The 5,711-nt window shown below is 46.9% G+C and overlaps 1 pseudogene; it reads right to left on the reverse strand.

The window, feature by feature from the left end:
* Positions 1 to 297: 297 nt before the first annotated feature.
* On the reverse strand, positions 298 to 5,208 carry LOC140716314 (kelch repeat and BTB domain-containing protein 4-like; annotated as a pseudogene).
* Between the last annotated feature and the right edge of the window lie 503 nt (positions 5,209 to 5,711).

A 5,711-nucleotide genomic window follows, 5' to 3' on the forward strand; every position in this document is an offset into this window, starting at 1 on the left:
ATTAATAAAGTTAAATAAATGCCTTAAGGGCAACACACTCCAGACCGGATCTTTATGAGGCCACAATGTAAATGGTATAGAACGGTAGTCTCTAGACCAGTCTTTAGGTAGAAGTAAAACGACCCCTGCAACTAGTCTCGGTCTAGAATAGAACATGGCAATAGTTTGACATTCGTTAGGTCAATTAATATCTTAGAAAACAAACATAGTACTGAAATTTTGTTGTCATCTGCAAGAGTTTAATAAACAATAACTTTGTGCATTCAACACATTAAGACCTAAAAACTGCAGTTTACTCTACTTGGTTAAAATCACGCCAAAACAATTTGTCAGCAATATCTCAACCTCACTTATCAGTGATACTACTGATTTGCTGGTTTCTGTTTTAATGTTTTGGCATCCCCCTTTTTACAGTTATCTCTGAAAACAGAAATGCACCCGTTGCAGCTGGCAATCTTCCACAGGGAGGGCACACGACTCCAAATCTCTTGGAAGAACAGTCTGGTGAAGCTGTCGAGCAGTGGCTTGTAACATAGCAGAGAATCTCCCTCAGCTAATATAAAATGAGGTCTTGGTGAATAGTAGCATGCATAGGGCCTGCAAAAGGGAGGAGATATGACTTTAAGTTGAATTTCCTGGAACGAGTGTCAAAATACAGAATGAGACGAGATGTTTTGTGTTTCAAGCTGGGTGTCGATGTAGAGGACCCAAATGCAAAACACAGACACTGAAGTGTTAGAAACAACACATGGTTTATAGAGATAGCAAAGTGAGTAAGGAAGAAACGACGATGGGCATTGAAACATAGGACCTGGACAAGAATAGGATTCAGGGCCAGGACTACGAATAAGATGGGGAACGCGGGACCACGACAAGAAACTAGGAATTAGGTGCCTGTGCTAGGACCCCTGGCCGGAGACTGGACTGGGACATGGAACCTCGGTCTTCACTATTCGGGCTCTGACCCCGGATCTAGGCAAGGACAAACGTGGCTACTGGACTAGACGTGGCTAGGCTACAGAACTGGACGTTGAACTCCAGGACGACGCACATCGACGGGACGGGAACACAAAGCCGTGACTTGGACAAGACGAGGCTCTTGCACTTGGCTTGGACAGGACGAGGTTCTTCGACGTGGCTTGGACTGGACGAGAAATCTCCAGTGTAGGACGATTGTAGAAAATCTCCAGCACCGGGCTGGGCGAGGTACACCTGGGCTGGGTGAGGCACATGGACTGGAAGTGACACCAGAACTGGATGAGGACACGAAGCTCAGAAATGGACAGGGAACACAGTACTACAGAACAGAGTCAGGGCAAGGACACGGAACCTATGTCTTGGTTGGAACTAGGAACCCCGGTCTTGACTCGGAACAGGAACCCGGGTTTAGATTAGGAAATGAAGTGGCTACAGGTCATGGTGTGGCTACAGGACCGGACGAGACACATGGACAGGAGGAGAATAGAAAGACCGGTCTCGGACTGGACGTGGTTCTCGGACTTGTCTTCGACAGGACGAGAGACGCCAGGAAAGGACGAGGGAACTCCAGCGCCGGGCTTGGCGAGGAATCACTAGCACACAGCGTGGCTCTTGAACTAGGTTTATCTCGGCTCTTCGATGGGTTGGTGAGACTGAGTACGGAGCAGGTCCTGGCCCCTTTCTAAGACGCAGGTCTGGGACCCTTTCTTAGGAGCAGGGCCGGTATGCTGTCTAAGACGGAGGGCCGGGATGTTGTCTAGTGTACTTGCCGAGGTAAACTGTAGAGGAAACGGATGGGGACGACCCAGCACAAGACGAGGAATCTCGAGCATCGGGCTGGGCGAGGTACACCGGGGCCGGGCGTCGCACTCCTGAGCTGTGTGAGGCACTCCTAGGCTGGGTGAGGAACTACTAGCAGCAGGGCTTCAGGCGTAGGTACCAGGCAAGGCTTCAGAAGGAAGGAACCGGAGGGAACAGTACAGCATCCTGAAGCTGAATCCCGAAGTTAATTATGGAGCCAGCACAAAACGAGAATCAGGTGCCTCAATTAAGGCACCGAATGGAACCTGTGAAAACAGGAAAACCCGGAGTAAGTATGGATGGACCGGACCATGAACCCGAATGCGGATTTCACGGACCACATCATGACAATTTGGTACAGAAGTCCAGATCATTCTCCTCCTTGCCCAGTAGACAGATAGTTCCATTGACGATAATACCGGCAACACAATAGCCTACAGTCTCCAGCTCAGTAGTTTCAATCCACACATTATCACACAACACATAATAGAGTGTTGGATGGAAGGTGTATCGCGAAGGTTTTTCCCACCCACTGAATAAATGACATCTTCACCCGGGACAGATACAAGAGTGTGCTGAAGACGATCACTTGGCAGTGATGTGCATTGTTCCCAGTCCAGTGTCTCCATGCTGCACTTCCACATCCGTCGTGGGATGGGGCCACCTACAACTTACAGGTCACCTCCATGCTTGCATGCAGCAGTAATATGCTGGCGCAATCGATTTTTCCAACGGTCACAGATAGCATCATCAACGCAGTGCAAAAATCCTACCAGTGAGCGTATCCCAGTGTATTTTTTTTTAAAATTCAGGTAAATATGGACAATTTCACCAATTTCCTTTAAACTGGATACGAGGTTCTTAAATTATTTTGCTCGTTCTTCCTTGTCATGACCAATCGAGGTTTCCTCGTGTTTGCGTTTTATTGCGTTGGCTGGTTTCAGAGAGCAGGGAACACGATATGGGACATGAAGCTGTCTTAGGTCTTGAAATGAATCTGTCCAAGCTTCCTATCTGCTTTGCTCGTCTTCTGGTAGCGGAGTATCCCAGTCGGAGAGCTCGGAGATAAGTTCTCTGAGGAGGGCTCTTCCCTGGATCGTAACCGGCCACAGTAGTCCCAAGGGTTCGAAAACGCCGTTGAGAGTGGAGAGAATTCCACGGCGGGTGATTGGTTTGTTGGTGGTCGGCACGGAGAACGTGAATGTGTCGATCGTGATCTCCCAAAGGTAACCCAAACTCCTTGTGTGAGCATAGTTTTCCACCTTTGATCTAGGTCCTTGATCGCTGGAGCACAGTCATCGGGTGTGAAGGCCTCCATGACAGCCTACTCGGTGTTGTTTGGCAAGCGTCGGCATGGCTCTCTGAACGGTAGTGGGGCGACTCCATTGTTTGCTTCGTCTCTAAAGACCTTAGTGTCCATTATTTTTAAGAAGATGGTGTCTTTCACTGATGGAGCAAATTTATTGTCGTGCTCACTTTGAGCGAAGACTGACTGTCTCTATGTCTTCTCAGTTACTCAATGTTTTTGCTTTTGTTGTGCATCGTTGATACACATAACGCTTGTGCAAGGCAGAAAAATTGAATGGCGGCCGCAATCTAGCACGTTAGTCTTGAGCGTGTTAACTGTCTGTTTGTGCACTTTTCCAAGGCACACCTCCCCTATCACTAGGCAGCCCAGATCCAGACGATGGGAAAAGTGGGCGTGGTGTGATTCATTGACCAGCTGCCTGACTTTCTGCACGTTAAGAACGTCTCTACTGAGTGGCCGGACTATTTCTGATTCTGGATCCAGTTCTGGGATATGCTTGCAATGTGGCAGAGTGGGGAAGGCGTAGCAATGCGCTTGGCGTCGGAATCTCGGATCGGTTATTCAAGCTCTCCGTTGCAATCTAAGGATGCAGGGAGACAGATGACAACTTTGCCGTCCAGCGACTCGAGCTGGAAGCCTTCTGCCTTCTTGATATATAAATCTGTGATGCCAGAGGATGTTCTGAGCTAGTATGGGAATGGATACACTCTTCTAAACTACTCGAAAAAACTCTGGTCTAACTAGTGAGACGCTGCTCTAGTTCTCCAGGGTTTCATAGGCTGTAATGGCCTTGTCTTTGGCTCCCTTAGGGTATACCTTAGTGAGGTAGATCTTTGACCAACATCGGGGTAACTGACATGGACAGCAATCTTCTGTGAATCTCTAGCTGACAATAGTTGTATCGCAGTTATCCTCTCACTCCCCAGCGTCCACCTGTGAGAGTGAAGGAGCCTTTACAGTTTGCAGTGACGGACTGAGATGCATGGCCCCATCGTGATTAGTGTTGTTGCAATCCGAGCATTTTACGGGGAACGGACACTCTTTGGCGAGGTGGACGGTAGAGGAACAGCACTCAAAATATTTTTTTTCCCTTGAGAAGGGCCTTTCTTTCGTCAAAAGGTTAGTTTCTGAACATTCTGTATTTTGAGGGGGGTGGAGTTTACTGTCCAATGGACGTTTCTTGCTCGGGTCATCGCTGTTTGTGGAGACTTCGATTTTGTACACAGAGACGCGTTTATTGATGACAAAATTGTTCAAAACGGATTTGACTGGCTTGGTGTGAGTTGTGGTGCTATCTTGATTGATAGAGCTAGGGTTATTTCGTTTCCTCGTCTCATTGCACACAAACCTACTAAAATACACAAAGGGAGGGAATAGACCACCGTCCTTTCCTTGTACCCTGAGTCAATAGACACCCACCTTTCCTGCAGCCCAAATGGAAGCTTGTCCAAAATTGGTCCAATTCATTGTGAAGTATCCGGATAAAACAGGCCAGTTAAATATTCGTCTTCTATAGCACCTTCAGTCCTCGTGAATGAAACTCCGAGTTCTCCTAATTTAGTGTGGTCTTTGGCTGACACCCTTGGAAATGTTTCCAGCTTGTACGTTCATGATGCGATTCGATGCTCAGAGTTTGGCCTTTGCCTCTGCTTTCGCCGGATCCGGTAAATTTGGTGTCGGGAAGTATTTGTAGTCAGCCGTTTCAGACCTGAGTTTCTTGCAGGGTTGAGATTGTGAGTTGTCTTCCCTAGTTGTCTTCGATGCAACGAAGTTTCCCTCTGATTTCACATGTGATGGGACGCTAAAGGCAGGTACGGAGAGGGAGAATAAATCTGCATGTCAATTTGAGATTGGACATATTCGTTGCTGTGCTCTGATACGGCCCTTTCTGATAGAGGTTTTATTTTTTCATCTAGAACGATAAATTTTTCAGCGTTTTCCAACACTTGTGCTTCCACTGCGGCTACATCAGCTTCTCGTTGTAGGATCAGCACTTCTAACTTTGCATCTTTCCTTGCCTTTTCCAACTGATTTTCCGCTTCTCTTGCAGCCTTTTCCATTTGAATTTGTGCGTCTGCTGTGATACGTTCTGTTTCTCGAGCAGCCTTTTCCATTTTCATTCTAGCCTGTTGGTTAGCGTAAGACGCTCGCACCTTGGGAGCTTCTGCTTTAGCTTTTGCAGTGGCAGCCACGTCCTACTGCTCTTGGCGCCGGATGGAAACGACCGGGTGCTCGATCGCGAAGTCATCGTACCACTTGTCAAAACATCTAATGATTCCACCTTTTCACTGAAATATTCTCGTGCAGTGTATTGAAACACTGACTAAATACAACGTTAAACCAGAGCCAATGAAGACAGAGTCGTAGTAAGGTTGACCAGTTACTATTGACTCTTGCACATTAACATCGTATGGTGAAAACTGTTGATAAAATAATGCAAACATATACAGTGTGTTTCATTCTTAAGACCACATTTGCATCGTAAACAATTGATAAAATTAAACTATAACAAAGTGTATTACAAAGGAGTTTCGTCAAAAGTACAACATATAGGCAGAATCTGCTTAAGCATTTATGCGGTGTACTGACCATCAACGGTTTTAGATAGACGGCAACACCATTC

Source organism: Hemitrygon akajei, chromosome 25 (assembly GCF_048418815.1).
Source record: "Hemitrygon akajei chromosome 25, sHemAka1.3, whole genome shotgun sequence".
NCBI classification, from domain to species: Eukaryota; Metazoa; Chordata; class Chondrichthyes; order Myliobatiformes; family Dasyatidae; genus Hemitrygon; species Hemitrygon akajei.